Consider the following 22,626-nt stretch of genomic DNA (forward strand, 5'->3'; position numbering starts at 1 on the left):
TCTCTTGATAAAATTAAATTTTGATATATGTATATATAAACACACACAGTAACAGGATTGATGAATAATATACAAGTTATATCTTTAGTCCTTAAGGAATCTGCGCACTGTATTGTTTTTTTTTTTTAAAGATTTATTTATTTGAAAGTCAGAGTTACACAGAGAGAGGAGAGGCAAAGAGAGAGAGGTCTTCCATCCGCTGGGTCACTCCCTAATTAGCCGCAACGGCCGAAGCTGCACGGATCTGAAGCAGGATCCAGGGGCTTCTTCCTGGTTTCCCATGCGGGTGCAGGGGACCAAGGACCTCAGGCCATCCTCTACTGCTTTCCCAGGCCATAGCAAAGGGCTGGATTGGAAGAGGAGCAGCAGGGACTAGAACCGGCACCCACATGGGATGCCCGCACTGCAGTGGTGGCTTTACCCGCTATGACACAGACCCAGTCACTCTGCTGTGCATTAGAATTTTAGTCTTTTGATACTAGCCATTCTAACTGGATTGAGATGTTACTTCATTGTGGTCTTGAGTTGTATTTCCCTAATGAATAATAATATCCAGCAGTTTTTTCATATACTTTTTTATTTGTATCTTTTTTGAAAAATCTTTGTTCAGATATTGTGCCCACTTCTTAAATATATTGTTTCCTTTTGTTGAGATTTGAGTTCTCTACGTGTTCAGTAGATTAATCATTTATCATATGAATGCTTCTAATTACTTTTTCACATTCTGTAGGTTGTCTTTTCACCCTGTTGATTGTTTCCTTTGCTGTGCAATAGCTTTTTAGCTTTATGTAATCTCATTTGTCTAGTTTTGCTTTCAATTTCTGTGCTTTTGAAGTATTATCAAAAAAGCCATTGCTTACACTGATGTCTTGAGATATTTCCCCCATTTTCTGCTAATAGTTTCATAGATTTAGGTATTATATTTATATATTTGATCTATTTCTTGTTGCTTTTTGTGTAGAGTGAAAAGTAGGGAGTATCATTTTCATTCTTCTACATATGAATATCCAGCTTTCCCAACACCATTTATTGAAGAAGTTATACTTTGTTCAGTGTATTTTTTCACCTTTGTCAAAAAAACACATGTGCATTGTACTCCATAAGCTGTACTTTGGAAAATTATATTCATTAAATAAAAGTTAAAAAAAATTAAACTTAAAATCTACATGTGGATTTATTTCTAGAATCTCTTTTTTCTGCATTAGTCTATGTATCTATTTTTGTTTGCTTCATTTTTAACTATTTTATTTATATAAAGGGAAAAAATTTCATGTATTGCACATATACAGTTTTTTTTTTAATTTATTTTTATTTTTATTTTTTTGACAGGCAGAGTGGACAGTGAGAGAGAGAGATAGAGAGAAAGGTCTTCCTTTTGCCGTTGGCTCACCCTCCAATGGCCGCCGCAGCCGGTGCGCTGATCTGATGGCAGGAGCCAGGTACTTATCCTGGTCTCCCATGGGGTGCAGGGCCCAAGCACTTGGGCCATCCTCCACTGCACTCCCTGGCCACAGCAGAGAGCTGGCCTGGAAGACAGGCAACCCGGACAAAATCCACCACCCCGACCGGGACTAGAACCCGGTGTGCTGGCGCCGCAGGCGGAAGATTAGCCTATTGAGCCACGGCGCCGGCCGCACATATACAGTTTTAAGAACATAATGATACTTCCCACCCTACCCTCATTCACTCACTCACCCACTCCCACCCTCCCTTCTCTTTCTTTTCTTATTTTTCTTTTAATTTTTGAAATGACATATTTTCAGCTTTTTTTTATATAACCACAAGCTTAACCCACCACTAAATACAGAATTCAACAAGTTGTAAATAGAAAAACCGCTGGTCCATGGGGCTGGCCCAAGTAGGTTAATTCTCCGCCTGTGGCGCTGGCATCCCACATGGGCGCCGGTTCTAGTCCTGGCTGCTCCTTTTCCAATTCAGCTTTCTGCTATGGCCTGGGAAAGCAGTAGAAAATGGCCCAAGCACTTAGGCCCCTGCTTTCTCATGGGAGACCTGGAAGAAGCACCTGGCTCCTGGCTTCAGATTGGTGCAGCTCTAGCGGTCGGGGCCATTTGGGGAGTGAACCAATGAAAGGAAGACCTTTCTCTCTGTCTCGTCTTCTCTCTATCTATAACTCTACCTTTCAAATAAATAATTAAAATCTAAAAAAAAAAAAGAAAAAATACTATTCCTCGAGAGTATAGATAGGGCTATAAACAAAAATCAAATCTCAAAATGTCAATTTTCTTCATATATATTACATTTGATTGTATTCTGTAAATTAGTTACCACAAATCAGAGAAAATATATTTGTCTTTTGGAGACTGGCTTATTTCACTAAGCATAATGATATCTAATTTTATGCCAGTATCAATGCTGTTTTAGTTACAGTAGGTCTGTGTTAAGTCTACAAATCTTATAATGTTAGGCCTCCAACTTTATTCACTTTTTTCAGTGTTGCTTTGGCTATTTGATTTTTTTTGTTCATCCATATGATTTTAGGATTGTTTATTCTAGTCCTTTGAAGAATGACATTGGTATTTTGATGGGGGTTGCATTTAATCTGTAAGTTGCATTGTATATATATATATTATATATATACACATATTTCAATAAGTTGTTTTTGATTTATTTCACTTAGTATAATGATCTCTGGTTTCATCCACATTGTTGCAGTGACAAATATCACATGATCTCACTCATACATTGACTTAAAAATAGGTGATCTCATGGAAATTAAAAATACAAAGATGGGGGCTGCCGCCGTGCCTCACTTGGCTAATCCTTCACCTGTGGCGCCGGCATCCCATTTGGGCACTGGGTTCTAGTCCCGGTTGCTCCTCTTCCAGTCCAGCTCTCTGCTGTGGCCCAGGAAGGCAGTGGAGGATGGCCCAAGTGCTTGGGCACCTGAACCCACGTGGGAGACCAGGAGAAGCACCTGCCTCCTGGCTTCAGATCAGCTTAGCTCTGGCTGTAGCGGCCATTTGGGGGGTGAACCAACGGAAGGAAGACCTTTCTCTCTGTCTCTCTCACTGTCTAACTCTGTCAAATTAAAAAAAAAATGCTTACTTTGGGGGTTGGTGTAGTGGCACAGCAGGTTAAGCCTCTACCTGAAACGCAGACACCCCATATGGGTGCCAGTTTGAGATCCAGACACTCCACTTCCAATCCAGCTCCCTGGTTATGTGCCTGGGAAATCAGATGAAGATGGTCCAAGTGCTTGGCTTCCTGCACCCACGTTGGAGACCCAGAAGAAACTCCAGGATTCTGGCTTTGGATCAGCCCAGCCCTGGCTGTTGCAGCCACTTGAGGGGTGAACCAGCAGATGGAAGATCTCTCCCTCTATATTTCCTTCTCTCCCTTTCTGTAACTCTGGCTTTCAAATAAATAAAATAATAAAGATGGTTTATCAGAGGCTGCTGGGGGAAGTGGGGAGGGAAGGATGCAGTAAGGTTGATTGGTAATGGGTTATATTTAGATAGAATTAAGAAGTTCTGGGATTTTATTGCATAGTAGGGTAAAGTATATTTCTCTATACGCATGCATTTTTGATGTTTTTACTACAAAGAAATGTTAAATGCTTGCAAGGATATATGTATTTATCCTGACTGGACATTACACAATGTATATATGTAATCAAACATCACATTATACCCCATCAATGTGTATATTTTTATGTCTGCTAATTTGTTAAAAAAGAAAATTATTAATTCTACCAATCCATGAACATGGAAAATCTTTCCAATCCTTTTCATGTCTCGTTGAATTACTTTCAGTAGTGTTTAGTAATTTTCATTGTAGAAGTCTTTCACATTCTTGGTTAGATTTATTCTAAGGTTTTTTGTGGTTATTCTGAAAGGAATTGCTCTCATGTTTTCTTTCTCAGCAAAATTTGGCAGCGCTGTATAAAAATGTATTGATTTTTTATGTGCTAATTTTATATCCTGCCACTTGATGGAATTAGTTTATCATTTTTATTTGAGTCTTTAATTTCATCCATATATAGAATTATTTTACAAGGGATAATTTGAGTTATTTCTTTCCTTTTTGTATGCTTTTTATTTCTCTTGCCAAATTTCTCTGACTGTATTTCCAGTACTACATTGAATAATAGTGGTGAGAATGGGCATCTTTGTGTGTTTTAGGTCTTATAGAAAAATTCTCTTTTTTCCCAATCAATACAATATGCTGAGCTTTGTTTCTTCTATGTCTACTTTATTGAATACTTTAATCATGACTACATGTTGGATTTTATTGAATGCCTTTTGTGAATCTATTTACCTATTCATATGTTTTTATCCTTCATTCTGTTGATAACCACATCATCAACATCAATTGTAGGTATTGATTTGTGAATATTGAATTATCCCTGCACTCTTGGGATAAATCCAAGTTGGTCATAATGGATAACTATTTTGATGCACTGTGGGATTTTATTTGCTACCATTTTGTTGAGAATAACTGCATCTTTGTGCATCAGGGATATGAATCTACAGCTTTATTGGAGGGGTGTGTGTGTGTGTGTGTGTCCTTTTCGGGTTTTGTTATCAAGGCAATGCTAGCCTCATAAAATGAGTTTGGAAGAACTTCTCTTTTGTATTTTTGTGAATATTTCAGGAATATGATTGTTTTAGAAGATATATTATGTATTTGAAAGGCAGAGTTAGAGAGGAAAAGACAGAGAGAATGACAGACATCTTCCATCCACTGGTTCAGTCACCTAAATGGCTGCAATGGCTAGAGGTTGGCCAGGCTGAAGCCAGGGGCCTGGAATTCCATCTGGGTCCCTCAAACAGGTAGCAGATGCCTAAGTACTTGAGCCATCTTCAGCTGCTCTCCCAGGCACATTAGCAGGGAGCTAGATCTGAAGTAGAGCACCTGGAGTTCAAACTGGCACTCATATGGGATGCTGGCATCGCAGTTGACTTAGCCTGTTGAGCCACAAAACCTGCCACAAGAGTTTGTTTTAATTCTGTAAATTTGTATAGAATTAATTGGTGAAGCCATATATTCCTGGGATTTCCATTAATGGGAAACTTATTACTGATACATTATTGATCTATTTAAGTATTCTAGTCCTTCATGATTTAACCTTGTTAATGTGTATGTGCCCAGAAGTTTGCCCATTTATTCCCATTTATCAAATTTATCACTACAGCAACATAAGAAATATAATTGTTTATAATAATCTTTAATAAACCTTTGTATTTCTGTGGGGTCAGTTATTATATTTCCCATTTCATCTCTGATCTCATATGAGTCTTTTTTCGTAGTTAAGTAAGGGTTGGTTATTTCATTTATGCTTTCAAAACATCAGCTCTGTGTTTCATTAATTTAAAAATATATTATTTTGTGCTGAATTTTATTTTTTTCTTGTTCTAATTTTCAGTTTGGTCTTTGTAGTTCCTTCAGATGCAGCGATAGGTTGTATATTTGAGATCTTTCTACTTTTTTGAATAAGCATTTATTACTATAAACTTCCCTCTTCATACTGATTTTCCTATATCCTATAAGATCTTTCCTCTTCTATTTCCATTTTATTAATTTCAAGATACTTTGACATTTCCATTCTCCTTTGTTCCACTGGTTGTTGGGGACAAAATTTTAAATTTCCATATATTGAAATAGTTTTTTTTCTTTTTATCAATTTCTAGTATTATTGCATGGTGGTCAGAAAATATATTCAATATAATTTCTATTTTTAAAATATGTTTTGATGTTTTTATGACCTAGCCTAGAGAACAGTCCATGTGCTATTGAGAATAATGTGCATTCTGTAACTGTCAAATCAATGTTCTGTTGATGTGTATTAAGTCCAAATGACCTAAGGTACAATATAACTTTGCTCTTTATTGATTTTCTGTCTGGGTGACCTATCCATTTCATAAAGTGGCATATTAAATACCTCACTGTTATTATATTACAGTCTGTGTATCCTTTAACACTTATTACTAATGTTTGCTTTATGTATTTGGGAATTCCAATATTTGGTGCATATATATTTAAAATTATTTATTTAAATTTAAAATTAAATTTAAAATTAATTATTTTCTCTTGCTGGATTGAACTCTTTATCCAATGACCTCACTGAACCTTTTATCCATATACAATGAACTTCCTTGTCTCTTTTTAATACTTTTGATTACACAATTTTTTTCTGATAGAGGCATGGCTACTTCTACCTTCTTTGGGGTTGCATTGGCAGGGAATATATTATTCTATCCTTTGACTTTCAGTTTCTGTGTATGTTTTTTATTTTAATTTTAATTAATTTTAACAGATTCAATATGATTTATAGGTACAAGTCTAAGAAAATAATGGTATTCTCTTTCTCCCTGCCTGCCTCCCTACCTCCCATCCTTTCCTTTTACCTTTATTTTTTTTAGTTTCTGAGATAACATATTTTAAATTTTCATTACAGTATAAAGATTTAATACTTCACCAAATAAGAAGTTTAATGAGTAAAAAGCCAGAAGACCTTAGTATAGTGGGGGTATTGACAATAGCTGTAAATTATAATTAAATGGAAAAATCAACATTACACCTATATACAGTTTTTTGTCAACAGTAATTCATAATTTCTTTCAATGAAATAGAATCAATGATAATGTAACATCTAAATAGTACCTATGTGTCCTTAGAAATGAAGTGAATTTCTTCTAAACAGTATATATTTAAGTCATGATGTTTAAATCCATTTAGTCATTCTATGTCCTTTATAATTGTAAAAGTTAATCCATTTACTTTTAAGGCCTTACTACTGCCATTTTGTTACTTAGTTTATACTTTTATTGTGGTTCCTTCCTATCTTTCTTGCTCTCTTTACAATCTTCATTTGTGGTTAAGTGCTTTTCCTATAGCAGTATACTTTGAGTACTTGTTTATTAGTTTTGGTAAATTTATAATAGATTTTTAGAATGTAATTTTTATGAGTCTTGCCAAAAGGTATTTAAGTTGTAAAAAGACTTTTTAAGGGGACAGCAAATTATGATTGGTTATAAACACAGGAAATGAAACAAGAAAAGGAAAAGAAATACTAATAGAGAACTAAGAGAACTAAGAAGTACTGATAAAGAACTCTGCACTTAAACTTTGTTCCTACCCATATGTTGAATTGATATCTCATTTTACATCTTTGTATATTTCCTCTTTCTCAACATATTAGTGTAGTTATCATTTTAATTGTTACGCTTTTTATTCTTCTTACTAAATATATGAGTGGTTTATGCACCATGTTTTATTTACTATAGCATGCGAATTTGCCTGTATAGCTACTTTTAGCAGTAAATTTTCTACTAGTATTTTCCTTTTACTCATTACTGTTTCTTTCTTTCAGTTCAAAGAACTCCCTAAAGGGAGTACTACATACTAAAGTATTTCACATGAGCCAAGTTTGGTGGTGATAAATTCTCTCAGTTTTTGTTTTTCTGGGAAAGTCTTTATATCTCCTTCATGTCTAAAGGATAGCTTTGCTGGCTGCAGCATTTTTGGCTGGAAGATTTTTTTTTATTCCTTCTCATCTCATCTCACTTCCTTCTATATTGTAATGTTTCTGTTGAGAAGCCTGCAGTCAGGTGAATTGAGACCCCACTATGTGTTATTTCCTTCTTTTTTCATGCACCTTGCTAATCCTCTCATTATCTTTAACCTTGAAGACTGAGTACAGTATGTCTTGGAGTAGACTTGCTTAGATTGAATCTGACTTATGACCTCTGACCTTCTTTTGCAGGGATAATTCTATTTGTGGGTTTGGGAAGTTTTTTGTTACTATCTTTTTGAATATGCTTTCTACCACTTTGACATTTTCAAGTTACTCTGGAACCCGAAATTCAAATGTTTATTCTTTTCATGTTGTTCAAAATTCTTCTAAATGTTCTTCATTCCACTGGCCTTTTTTTTTTTCATTTTTTCTACTCTTACTGTATATTTTAAATCATTTGTCTTTGAACTCACTGCTTTTGCTTCTGTTTGACCTATTTTGCTATTAATACCTTCTTTCTACATTTTTAATTTTGCCTAGTGTACATTTCAGTTGATGGATGTCTGTTACACTTGTTTAATTACTTTCATCTGTGAAGTTACATTTTTTCTGTTAGAGTATTAAATTGTTTCTTTTTATTCTCTTAATGTTCATTGAGTTCTGATCTCCCAGGCAGATTCTTGAGTTCTCCTTCCTGTCCTATTCCACAGTTGCTAGTCTTGCTCCACTGTCTGCTGGCAGTTGGGGATGGGGTGTTGGAAGAAGTCCCTTAGCTGCCTGGCCAGGAAGGGTCCATAGATTTAATGTGCAGGTATGAACCTTGGGACATGGATCATGAGGCCCTGTTCAGCACTGATTTTTATTGTGGCAGGTCTGCTATTATATTTCAAATATAAATCTGGACCTAATTCATACTCCCTTCCCCAAGTGTGAAGCAAAGTGTCTCTATCCATGCTGCTCTAATTGGCTTGGGGGGAGGGTTGATATGAGCAAGGCTTTTCTTCCTGTTTTCTTTGTTTCTTTTCTTTGTTATACTAAAATCAGGCACTGTGATTTGTAACCTGAATTCATTAGGAAGGTGTCTTGGTGTGTGGATAGCTGTTCAAATTGATATCTGGAGAGATGGTCACCCAAAAATCTTACTCTGCTACCATCTTACTCTGCCTCCTTTCAATTTCTTGATGTAAAAATGTTTTTAACTTGGATGAAGTCTAATTGATATGATTATTTGTTACTTGTGCTTCTGGTGTTACATTTAGGAATCATTTGTCAAATATAAAGACATGAACATTTGACCCTATGTTTTCTTCTGAGGATTTTTTTGTCTTACTTTATATTTTAGGCACTGACCCACTTTAAATTAATTTTGCAAATGATACAGGGTAGTGGTTCTTTTTAAAATTTCCATGTGGATATCTAGTTATATCAACATCATTTGTACACAAGACTATATTTTCTTCAATTGGTTAATCTTAATATTTCCAGAACACAGAGCTATCTATATCTACACATACACACACACAACCTAGAATCTAAATTCTGTTCTGTTACATATATGTCTCTATAGTTTTTGAAAAGAACTGCCCTGTAGTATGTCCTGAAATCTGGTATGGTGATGCCTCTGTCTTTGTTTTTGTTGTACAGTATTGCTTTAGCTATTCAAGGTCTCCTGTGCCTCCATATGAATTTCAGCGTCATTTTTTCCAGATCTGAGAAGAATGTCTTTGGTATTTTGATTGGTATTGCATTGAATGTATAAATTGCTTTTGGGCGAATGGACATTTTGAAGATATTGATTCTTCCAATCCATGAGCATGGAAGATTTTTCCATTTTTTGGTATCCTCTTCTTCTTCTTCTTTTTTTTTTTTTTTGCTTTTTTTTTTTTTTAAGGCAGAGTGGACAGTGAGAGAGAGAGACAGAGAGAAAGGTCTTCCTTTGCCGTTGGATCACTCTCCAATGGCTGCCGCAGCCGGCGTGCTGCGGCCGGCGCACCGTGCCTATCCGAAGGCAGGAGGCAGGTGCTTCTCCTGGTCTCCCATGGGGTGCAGGGCCCAAGCACTTGGGCCATCCTCCACTGCACTCCCTGGCCACAGCATAGAGCTGGCCTGGAAGAGGGGCAACCGGGACAGAATCCGGTGCCCCGACCAGGACTAGAACCCGGTGTGCTGGCGCCGCAAGGGGGAGGATTAGCCTACTGAGCCTCGGCGCCGGCCAGTATCCTCTTCTATTTCTTTCTTTAATGTTTTGTAATTCTCGTTGTAGAGATCTTTGACGTCCTTGGTTAGGTTTATTCCATGTTATCTGATTGTTTTTGTAGCTATTGTGAATGGGATTGATATTAGAGTTCTTTCTCAGCCGTGGCATTGCCTGTGTATACAAAGGCTGTTGATTTTTGTGCATTGATTTTATATCCTGCTACTTTGCCAAACTCTTCTTAGTCTCTTAGTAGAGTTCTTTGGATCCCCTAAATAAAGAATCATATCACCTGCAAAGAGGGATAGTTTGACTTCTTCCTTGCCAATTTGTATCCCTTTAATTTCTTTTTCTTGCCTAGTGGCTCTGGATGCAATGGCCAGAGCTGGGCCTATCCAAATCTAGGAGTCAGGAGCATCTTCTGGGTCTCCCATGTGGATGCAGGGGCTCACAGACTTTTCCATCTTCTACTGCTTTCCTAGGTCACTAGAGAGAGCTGGATTGGAAGAGTGGCAGCTGGGACTCGAACTGTGTCCATATGGGATGCTGGCACTTCAGGCGGTGACTTTACCCAGTACACCACATCGCCAGTCTCAGTATGATTTCAATCTCTTTGTTTTTTCTTTTGTGTCTTAAAATAGGGTAGATAATGCCCATATGCACTTGCAAAAATAGGTATTATGTTCTGCTAATGTTCTATATATGTCTATTGGGGAATATAAATTTGTGCAGCCATTGTGGAAAAACAATATGGAGATTTCTTAAAAACTGGAAATAGACTTGCCATATGATCCAGAAACTCTACTCTTGGTTATATATCCAAAAGACATGAACACATTGTATCAAATAAATACCTACATTGCCATGTTTACAGCAGCACTGTTCATAATAGCCAAAATATGGAATCAATCAAGATATTCATTATCAGATGAATGGATAAAGAAAATGTGGTGTATAGGCAATGTAATATTATTAAGCTATAAAAATGAAATTCTACCATTTGCATCAAAATAAATGCAGCTAGAGGACATCATGTTGAATGATTCAAAGGACAAATAGCACATATTCTCTTTTATATGTGGGAGCTAAGTTTTTTTTAAAAAAATCAAAAAACAAAAATGAAAAAGAAAGAAATATCTGTGTATATCAGTAGAGTTTTATAAAACTCTATTTTATATCTTTGTTAAACCAATGGTTAACAATGATATACTACTACAGTCTTAGTGACCTGTGATTATTTTTAAATTTACTGTATATGACTAAAATGGTTATATTTTTCTTTGCTTTTTTTTTGTTTACAGTCCTTGCATGCATTCCCACTGAACTAGAGTCTTTTTACTTTTTACTTGTTGATCTCTTTATTTAGTGGATTTTTAGCCTTTGGACTATAATGTAAATTGAAAACATGTTATCTAAAATACTGAAATGAAATGAAATGAATGAAAGAGAAGATGTGAAGGAGGCAGGGAGAAAGGGAATATCATTATACTTTTATAATATAGCCATGAAAAAACATTAATCTCCCTCTTTTTATTAATATTATCACATTAACATGAAAATTAAAAATAAAAATTAACAATAGAATATGTGAGAATCCACTTTTATGTGTGATATGTTTGTGAAGATCCCTTATTTCTTGCTTCTATTAATATTCCTTGTCTTTTGATAGTTTCTTTATAATGTATTTGATTGCAGATATCTGAGTTTATCCTACTTGAAATTCATTGGCCATCATATTTTGTATGTTTTGGGCCAATATTTCTCCAGATATTCTTTCTACCTTGTTCTGGCTTTACTTCTTCTTTTTGGACTCACACAATGAACATGTTGGTATGCTTAAAAGTACTCCATCCAGTCTTGTGAGTTATGTTCATTTTTCTTCATTTTTTTTCTGTTTGCATCTCAGATTTTGTAATATCAGAAGTCCTATATGTGATTTCACTGATTCTTTCTACTGCCTACTCCACTCTGCAATTGACCCTTTAATGAAGATTTCATTCAGCTGTTGTACATTTCCATGTCAAAATTTCTATTTAGTTTTTTTAAAAAATTCTAGTCTCTTTATTGTTACTCTGTATTTGTTAAGATATAATCCTGGCTTCCTTTAGTTCTTTTTTTTTTTCTTTTTAGTTTTACGAATGAATTTAGGCTTGTTTATGTAAATCCTTTGCCTAGGAACCCTCAATCTCTGGATCCCTTTATGGGCAATTTCTGTTTTTCTGTTTGATTGGCTCATACTTCTATGATTTTTTGTTTGTTTTTATATATTTTTGAAAAGCAGACATTTTTATAAAAAAAGGTCTTTCATTTATTTATTTGAAAAGCAAAGGGACAGATAGAGGGAGAGAGAGAGAGATATCTTCCATGCACTTGCTCACTCCCCCAACTGCCCACAACAGCTAGAGCTGGACCACGCCAAAGCTGGGAATGTGGAACTCAACCCAGGCCTCCCTCATGGGTATCAGGGTCCCAACAACTAGATTCATAACTTGCAGACTCCACACATGAAAAGTAGCAGGAAGCTGAATTGGAAGCAGAGCTGAGACAAAAACCGAGGGATCGACTTCACATCCAGCTCTCTGCTATGGCCTGGGAAAGTAGTAGAGGATGGCCCAAGTGCTTGTGCCCCTGCACCTGCGTGGGAGACCCAGAGGAAACTCCTGGCTCCTGGCTTCAGATCCGTGCAGCTCCGGCCATTGCGGCCAACTGGGGAGTGAACCAGTGGATGGAAGACCTCTCTTTCTCTGTCTCTCTCTCTCTCTCTCTGCATAACTCTGACTTTCAAATGTAATAAATAAATCCTAAAAAAGAAAGAAAAAATAAACCGAGGGGCTCTGATATGGGGTGCTGGCATCCCAAATAGCAATGTGATCACTGCACTACATACCTGGCCCTCAAGACTGAACATTTTTAACATTATATAGTAACCAGATTGTTTTCTATTCCTCAGGTTTGCTGTCAATGCTTATCATGGACTTTGTTGTTTTATTTGTGTAGTGACATTTCTAAGTTAATTTTGCAATGACTGTTCATTGTTTGTGTGCTTACTGAATCTCCACTACATTATCTCAGTGCTTACACAAATGCAAAAAAAGAAGAAATTATAAAAACACACACATAAATTAATCTTTGCAGATTGACTCTGAGTTGAGTAACTCCTTCAATACCAATCAAGTAACGTATAACTCTTTTAGCTTTCTTTTCCTTTTTATCCTGAGTCTGAAGATAAGACAAAAGTCAAAGCCTAGAGTCTTCCTAGGTCATGTATGAGCACGTGACCAGTGGTAGGAGTAAGTTTTGTAATCTGGAATCCCAGGTGTATTCAATAGCCTCTCGAAACCTTGATTTCCCAAAGAATCTTCCTCATCAATCTCCGTATTTTCAGGATTGTGTCTTCTTTAATGTTTTATAATTTTCATTAAATTTTTGTAGCTATTGTAAATGGTGCTAATCTTACAAGTTCTTTCTCAGCCATGGCATTCTTTGTGTATATAAATGTTATTGATTTTTGTGTGTTGATTTTATATACGGCAACTCTGTCAAACTCTCCTGTAAGTTCCAATAGTCTGTTAGTGGAGTCTTTTGGTTCCCCTATATATAGGATCATATCATCTGCAAGCATATATTTTGACTTCCTCCTTTCCCATTGATATCTATTTTTTTCTTCCTAATTGCTCTGCCTATAACTTTCAGAACTATTTTGCATGGTAATGATGAAAGTGGGCATCCTTGTCTGGTTCCAGATCTTATTGGAAATGCTTCCAAATTTTTTCCAATAAACATATGCTGTCTGTGGGCTTTTCATATTTTCCCTTTTGTGTTGAGGTATGCTATTTCTATACCCAATTTGCTTAAGGTTTTTCTCATGAAAGGATGTTGTGTTTTATCAAATGTTTTCTCTGCATCTACTGCTATAATCATAAGGTTTATATTCTTCAATTTGTTAATGTGATGTGTCATGTTTATTTATTTACATTTTCAATTCATGTAATTCAGAAAGTTGATTAAGTCATTGCAAACATCCTCTCTCTGTAAATCTGCCTTTCACATAAATAAATACATCTTTTTTAAAAAATGTTTTATATGAAAAATTTCCCTTTTAATAAATAAAATTTTAAAGTGTTTTCATGGTGCCAGCATATGGAACAGTGGGTTAAGCCACTGCTTGCAGTACCAACATCCAATATCACAGTGCCAATTTGAGTCACAGCTACTTGGCTTCTGATTCAGCTTCCTGCTACTATGCCTGGAAAGCAGCAGAATATGTCTAGGTATTTGGACCCCAGAAACCTATGTGGAAGACCCAGATGGATTTCTTGTCTCTTGGTTTTGGCATGGCCCAGACCTGGTGTTGCAGCCATTTGGGGAGTGAGAAGTGGATGGAAGATATCTCTCTCTCTTGCTCTTGCTCTCTCTAGCTCTTGCTCTCCTTCTCACTCTTGCTCTCACTCTCTATTGCTTGCTGTCTCCCTGATTTTAACAAAAAGAGAAGTATTTTACTTATGCTTTCCTATAGCTATTTCATAGCTTCCAGTCTTAAAGTTAAAATTCTGATCTATTTTAATTGAAGTTTGTATATAGTGAAAATGTGGTCAAAGCTGCAGGACTTAGAGGGTACCTAACTCAAGTCCTACATGATGATCACAGGTTATAGATGGAATTGTGCACATGCAGGTACAGGCCCAGAGAGGAGGAATGCAGAAAGGGCTTTCCTCTAGCTCCGAGGGAATACACAAGTGTCCATGACTGTTAGGGAATTGACAGTCATAGTTTTAGAGCTACAGGATGAAGTGAGAGCCTCACTCAAATTTCACAGGATAAGTAGAGTTTATCCTTGACAATGTGGACTGGAAGCTGCTAGCCTGAAGTAAAGGTATGTAGATAGCGCCAGTGAGGTCCCACTGGTATTGCCAGTTACAGTGACAACAGCTAGATTCCCAGAACTGCAGGACACAGAAGGTACTGCCCCCTATACAAAGGATATGCAAGGGTGATGCACTGACACAGTGGTAAAAGTTGCAGAAGGAGACTTCCTCAGGTTTGGTCCTCCAGGTTTTTGTATTGGCTGCTGCTGGCTCCAAGATCCAGAATGAGGAAGTGTGGCTCTTGGGTTTGTGCCCAGCAATCCTGCAACTACAGGATGCAGAAGGTCCTATTCTCTGCCATGTGAAGCACTGTAATTCTGGTAGTGGTTGTGGGGAACCTATTGCTGTTCCCTAATATAGAATGGAATTTAGTAGTGGCTGTGCTACAGAAACCCTTGCCTATGGCTTTGCAGGTATGGGGAGGTAATATGGGTTCCTCTTTTGCAGCAAAGCCATCACTCAGACATTTGTCTGCTTTATGGACTGAATTTAAAGCCAATGAAAACTGGAATTATCCTGTAGCTAAGGATTCTAATCTGTGTTGATGATTGAAGTTGCAAAATTTCTGTTAATCTTTTCCAGTAAAGATAGAATCTTTCCAGCAGGGGAGCCTGGATAAGACCTGTAGTGTTGTTTGCTCCTCTCTTGCTGCTGGTTTTTGCAGTCTGTGCTGTTTAGGGTTCCAATTTCTTCTTTACTAAATTTCCTGGAAATGGAATCTTTCTTTTCTTATTCTTCTCTGTGGCAGAGGCACATGCAACCATATTGGATCTCTCTGCTACTGTGCCTATGTTGAAGATTTAAAACAATGATATATGCAAATCATAATGCTTATAATAGGCACTTTAGAAGTAGTAAATTTTCTGATCATTAATCTTTGGAAACCTATTGTACCTATTCCCTAACATTCACATAAATATCCAACAGTTTAAAAAATGAAACCAAAAACACTTGTGTATTTCATATATCCAAAGCATTTGGCTCCTCTCTGAATTTACAGAAAATTCAGAATTGGTAAGGCTGAGATTCAGACCTTAGTGGTGCTTACATTTGATTTGAGCAATGGAAATTATTGAAGAAAAATATGTGAGAAAAAGAGGTGAGAAGTAGAGAGATTCAGAATGGATTGACAATGGATTGACCAGAGTTGGAGTTTTAAATTGAAATATCATTATAAGAAACAAGGCATAGTAAATCATGTAGGCTCCAATCCATATGTCAATCCATAAGCCAAGCCATAGGCCTAGACACAAGAGTTAAATAAGACTATGACAAAGCTGCTTTGAAACCCCATCCCAGGAGTTTTGTTCCCAATGCCACACAGTTTAGTAGAATATCTTTTCTACATGAAAGACCTTTATTCCACTTGACAGTGAGTCTAAAGCGATTTTCCAGCTCTCCTTTTCCTGGCACCCTATGATAATTAAGATGTGGCCAAGGACATAGTAGACAGTCAGTAAATACTTTGTATCCAATTAACTTCAAGTTATAAATAGTTACCATTCCGTTTTCCTCAGAAAAATAGAGGTTTATGTTGGAAGACACATGGTGAAAGGGGAAAAACTCTTGGATTTTTTTTTTATTTATTTGACAGAGTTAGACAGTGAGAGAGAGAGAGACAGAGAGAAAGGTCTTCCTTTCCGTTGGTACACCCCCTAAATGGCCACTACTGCCGGCGTGCTGCACTGATCCGAAGCCAGGAGCCAGGTGGTTCTTCCTGGTCTCCCACGTGGGTGCAGGTGCCCAAGCACTTGGGCCATCCTCCACTGCCTTCCCAGGCCACAGCAGAGAGCTGGACTGGAAGAAGAGCAACCGGGACAGAATCCGGCGCCCCTACCAGGACTAGAACCCGGTGTGTCGGCGCCACAGGCAGAGGATTAGCCTATTGAGCCGTGGTGCCGGCCTAGAGTCATACTTATTTACTTGTGTTCAAACCTTTCTAAGACACATAATGACCATGACTTTGAAAAGCAATTTAATCTTTGTATGATAGAGGTTTCCTATTCTAAACTTCGTATAATAAGATACGTTTCAATTAATAAAAAAAAAAAAAAACAGTAAATTTGTAGCACTTAAAAATGGTATTTTGGCTGGTGCCATGGCTCAATAGGCTAATCCTCCACCTTGCAGCACCAGCACACCGGGTTCTAGTCCTGGTTGGGGCACCGGATTCTGTCCCGGTTGCCCCTCTTCCAGGCCAGCTCTCTGCTGTGGCCAGGGAGTACAGTGGAGGATGGCCCAAGTGCTTGGGCCATGCACCCCATGGGAGACCAGGAGAAGCACCTGGCTCCTGGCTTCGGATCAGCGCGGTGTGCAGGCCGCAGTGCGCTGGCCGTGGTGGTCATTGGAGGGTGAACCAACGGCAAAAGGAAGACCTTTCTCTCTCTCTCTCTCTCTCTCTCTCTCTCACTGTCCACTCTGCCTGTCAAAAAAAATGGTATTTTGACAAACACTGGTTAATGCTTGTTAGTTTTTCTTATCTGCTAGGCATTGAGCTAAGAGGTTAATGGGCATGAACTCATTAAATTACCATAACCTCATAAGGTGGAGCACTAAGATGCATCACTGTTTTATGTAACCATTTAAACATTTTTAAATAATTCCACATACACAGACACAATGCCATAACAGTTGTCTTGTGGAATGCAGGAAATGATCACAGCATCCCATGGCTATTGGTCTGGCATTTATATATCCCAAGGTATTTTAAAATTCTCCTTTCAGTTACATTTCTTAGTATGTGATCAACAACCATTTTGCACATATCTTTATAATCAATATTACTTCGGTTCATCTACTAATGGATTTCCTCCATTCTTATATCAAGTAAAGAACTTGGTGGTTGAGTTGTAAGAAAAATAATCTTATGGTGATTCTCCAGTGTTAGATATTTTTATTACCAATATCAAATCTGCACCATGTTGTTGTTTTTGTGCCTGTCAGTTTATGCGATAACTTTTCCTAATCATAATACAGTAATTTGAAGATTTTATATATATATATATATATATATATATATATATATAAAAATACATGTGTGTATATGAGTAGTCTTCAAAAATTTTATGCAGAGGGGTGGTGCTGTGGCGTCATGGGCTAAGTTTCACCTGTGGCACTAGCATCCCATATAGGCTATGGTTCAAGTCCCCGCTGCTCCACTTCAGATCCAGATCCCTGCTAATGTCCTTGGGAGAGCAGAAGATGGCCCAAGTGCTTAGGTCCCTGCACCCACGTGAGAGATCCTGAGGAGGTTCCTGGCTCCTGTCTCCTGGCTTTCTGTTGGCCCTGCTCTGGTTGCTGCAGCCATTTGGGGAATGAACCAGCTGATGGAAGACCTTTCTATCTCTCACTTTTTCTGTAACTTTACCTCTCAAATAAATGAATAAAACCTTTTTAAAAAGTTTACGAGAAGATTATGAAAAAATTATGAAAATGCACAGAAATATTTTTCTTTCAATTCCATTTCTTGATGGACTTTTTAAAAGAAAGATTTATTTTTAAAAAAGAGAAAAGAGGCCAGCGCCGTACTCACTAAGCTAATCCTCCGCCTGCGGTGCCGGCACACCGGGTTCTAGTCCCGCTCGGGGCGCCGGATTCTGTCCTGGTTGCCCCTCTTCCAGGCCAGCTCTCTGCTGTGGCCAGGGAGTACAGTGGAGGATGGCCCAAGTGCTTGGGCCCTGCACCCCATGGGAGACCGGGATAAGCACCTGGCTCCTGCCATCGGATCAGCACAGTGCGCTGGCCGCGGCGGCCATTGGAGGGTGAACCAACAGCAAAAGGAAGACCTTTCTCTCTGTCTGTCTCTCTCACTGTCCACTCTGCCTGTCAAAAAATAAAAAAAAAAAGAGAAAAGAATCATTGACCTAGAATTTTAAATCAGGCAAAACTGTGTTTTATGATAGACATTGAGTGATGCAGAAATAGAGTTGAACTTCCTCAACTTGACAATATCGACAAATACATAAAACTAATATTATTTTTAATCTATCTTTTTTAATATTTATTTTATTTATTTGAAAGGCAAAGTGACAGAAAGAGAGGGAGACAGAGAGAGACAGAGAGAGACAAAGACAGACAGATCTGCCAACCTCTTGTTCACTCCGCAAATGACCGCAGTAACCAAGGTTGGGTCACACTAAAACCAGGATTCAGGAACTCTATCCTTATCTCCCACATTGGTGACAGGGGCCCAAGGACTTAGGCCATCTTTCAGTGCTTTCCCAGGCATATTATCAGGGAGCTGGATTAGAAGTGGAGCAACCAGGTCAAGCTGCAGCCTAACTCCTCATGCAATACCACAGACCTCAAAGCTAATATATTATTCTTCAGGTGAATGACAATACTTTACGCCTAAAGTAAGGGGCGAGGGAAGAATTTCATTCTCACCACTGCTGTTCAACTTAGTACCAAAAATTTTAACTTGTGTGATAAAGCATGAAAAAAATTAAAGCACAGATAAGTAAAGAACATATAATTATTTCCATATACCTCTGTAATCCTAATAGCCTACATGGAAAATTTCTGATAATTTACCAAAAAGTCCTAGAACTGACAAATGAGTAGATTTCAGGATACAATATCAGCATAGTAAATGTAATAACATTATATTATGAACAAAACATTAAATGCAATAGCGTTGATAATGACTCAAAATGAAATACTCTGCCATAAATCTTCTAAAACATGTATAATATTTATATGCTTAAAAGTATAAATTGTTAATGTAAGACACTCAATCAAGGAAGATATAAATTTCCTTCATGAATTTAATGATTCAACTGTATGAAGATGTTAATTTTCCCCTAAATTGATACCATAGGTTTACTGTAATTTCTATCAGATCCCAGGAATAATTTTGTAGATATAGATAAGAATATTCTAAAAGTAATATGAAAAGACAAAGTAATGCAATAACTAAGGCAGTATGAAAATGAAGAATTAATTAGGGAGGAATCACTCTACTGAATATCAAGACATGTATACCTACATTAATCAAGACCATGGTAGTAGTAGAAGAAAAGAAACTTAGATCAATGGAACAGAATGGGGATTCTAGGAAAAGGTGTGTGTTGGGGAGAGAGAGAGAATGGATATGAATAAGGGATTAACTGACTCACAGGATTATGGGGACTAATAAATCACAGTATCTATAAACAGCAGAGAGTTAACGTTATTGTTTCAAGTTTTGGCAGACTTAAGACCCAAAAACAGCTGATATTTCATTTCCAGTTTGAACGCATGACAGAATCAGTGTCCCAGCTGAATTCAGGTAGGCAGGAGGAATTCCCTCTTATTCTCTGAAAGTTCAGCCTTTGTGTTATGTTCAAACCTTCAGCTGATTGGATGAGGCTCATCCACATTGGAGAAGGTAATCTTAATCTACCAATTCAAATGTTATCCACAAACCCCCAAACAAACCCAGAATAATGTTTAACCATCCTATGACCTTAGTTAAATTGACACATAAAATTAAGTGTTCACATTAAGTCTAGGTTCTTAGCTGATATTGATATTGCTACTTGGGAGACCATACTGTAATAACCACCAGACTATAGAAACACAAAGGAAACCTCAGAAGACTTAGGCTGTCTTCGAGAATATCCAGTTAATCGTTGATATTTGGGGAGTTAATATTAATATTTTCAGTACTACACAAATGAGTCCAGTGGTTCAGAACCTATAGTAATTTGAGACATCTGACTCTATTTTCAATCTTGATTCAGTATTATGTAACACTGTCATCATTTCCCTATCTTTAGAAAAATAATGTTCACTTTCTTCCAAGATTATGAGTGTTAAATAGCCAAGTAGTCATCATCAGTTCATATAATCACTTGCCTGTGGTTAATCATCAACATTAAGGTAATCAGTGGTTACCAGTGTTAGTGAAAATTTGAGCAGTATTTTCAAGACTTTAATGATACACTTGAATATATTACCTTCAGGGCTTTTGCTAAATCTGTGTACTCCCTGTACTTCTATTGTCAGAATGGTTTTGTTATCATTAACTCCTTTGTTTTTACTTAGCTTCATTCTATTTTTTTAATATTTCATTTTATTTTTGAGAGTAACATAATATATTACAGGATGCTTGGGAAATAGAAAAGACATAAATAACCACATATAATTTATCTACTTGAATTCACATATGGCACTCAATTTCATCTTTCCCAATAGTTCTTTTTTTAACTTTTATTTAATAAATATAAATTTCCAAAGTACAGCTTTTGGATTATAGCGGCTTTTCCCCCCATAACCTCCCTCCCACCCACAACCATCCCATCCCCCACTCCCTCTCCAATCCCATTCTCCATCAAGATTCATTTTCAATTATCTTTATATACAGAAGATAAATTTAGCATATACTAAGTAAAGATTTCAACAGTTTGCACCCCCATAGAAACACAAAGTGAAATATACTGTTTGAGTACTAGTTATAGCATTAAGTCTCAATGTACAACACATTAAGGACAGAGATCCTACATGGGGAGTAAGTGCACAGTGACTCCTGTTGTTGATTTAACAATTGACACTCTTATTATGGCGTCAGTAATCACCCGAGGCTCTTGTCATGAGTTGCCAAGGCTATGGAAGCCTCTTGAGTTCACCAACTCTGATCTTATTTAGACAAGATCATAGTCAAAGTGGAAGTTCTCTCCTCCCTTCAGAGAAAGGTACCTCCTTCTTTGATGGCCCGTTCTTTCCGCTGGGATCTCACTCGCAGAGATCTTTCATTTAGGTCTTTTTTTTTTTTTTTTTTGCCAGAGTGTCTTGGCTTTCCATGCCTGCAAATCTCTCCTGGGCTTTTTAGCCAGATCTGAATGCCTTAAGGGCTGATTCTGAGGCCAGAGTACTTAGCTTCATTCTAAACAGTGAGAGAGATGTGCTCGTAGTAATTTCCAAGTATATATTAAAGTAAATCTATAACTATGAGTAAAAGAATAGTCATCCATGCACCAACCAAATTATCTCATGTACCATCAGTGAAGCTTTGGAAATCACTGGGAAGAGAAATTTTTTGATAGTGCCTAATTATTTATTCAAAAGTTAACTGGTGATTTCATTCTGTGCTAGGCATGACGTACTAGAGATAAAAAGACAAAAATCTGTTATAGAAATTGTCTAATACATGAACAGGTAAAATATTTAAGTAAGATAAAATGTTCAGATATTAATTTAAGTGTTATAAAACACACAGACACTACAGGATGGTAAGTTAAAAAGTAATGGCCAGTGGAGTTGCTTTATCTATGACAGTCAGGCAAAACTGGGAAAAGAATATTCCAAGGAGGAATACTTGATACAAAGACTGTGGAATGGGAAGCAAAGAGATATTTGAGATAACCAGAAAGCCCATGTGACTGGAATATAGTGAATTAGGTAACATATTAATAAAATTGAAGTTGGAGATGTAGATTAAGTCAGATTATGTAAGATGTTGTAAGCCATGTTCAGTTTTTAATTTTATCGTAATTATAATTGGAAGATTTGCAAAGTATTAAGAAGATGACAGTAATGGACTTTAATTTTGAAAAGACCACTCTGTATGCCCGTCAAAGAAAGGATTATGAGTAAGTGGAGAAGACCTATTAGGATTCTGTTACTGGTGAGAGATTACTGTAGCCTGGAATAACCTGACAGCAGTGGAGATAGAAGTGATCAGATACAGAATAGGTATTGGAGGTATAAATAACAATGTTTGGTAACTGATATAATGTTAGGTAGAGGAAAAAGGAAGGGGAAAAGAATAATCATGGATAACTTCATATTTTTTAGCCTGTGAAACTGACAAGACGGTGGTGCTTTTAACCAAGACAGGGAAAGCTAGGGAAGGAATTTAGGTGAGTGTATCAATGCTTCTGTTTGGGGCATGCTAAAATTGAGATGCTGATTAAACATCCACACAAAGCTATTGCATGGTAAAATGTTTATACTAATTTGAAGTTCAGCGAAGACATTCAGGATGGACACATAAATTGGAGATTCATTATCATGGATATGGTATTAAAAAGCCATGGATGTCGGTTGAGATGACCTGTGTAGAGATTGTAAATGGAGAAGGGGACCATGTCAGAGCCTTGAAGTTTTTC

The 22,626-nt window shown here is 37.1% G+C and overlaps 1 protein-coding gene across 4 annotated transcripts in view; it reads left to right on the forward strand.

The window, feature by feature from the left end:
* Positions 1-22,626, forward strand: part of KLF8 (KLF transcription factor 8) — a 275,328-nt gene that overhangs the window by 104,795 nt on the left and 147,907 nt on the right. The window contains exon 2 of one of the 4 annotated variants that reach the window (XM_051827727.2): positions 10,154-10,267. The exons of the other annotated variants lie outside the window; for them this stretch is intronic. The gene's annotated coding sequence lies outside the window, so the exon portion shown is untranslated. The remainder of the gene's footprint in view (positions 1-10,153; positions 10,268-22,626) is intronic. 4 annotated transcript variants of the gene reach the window in all.

Source organism: Oryctolagus cuniculus, chromosome X, assembly GCF_964237555.1.
Source record: "Oryctolagus cuniculus chromosome X, mOryCun1.1, whole genome shotgun sequence".
Taxonomy (NCBI): Eukaryota; Metazoa; Chordata; class Mammalia; order Lagomorpha; family Leporidae; genus Oryctolagus; species Oryctolagus cuniculus.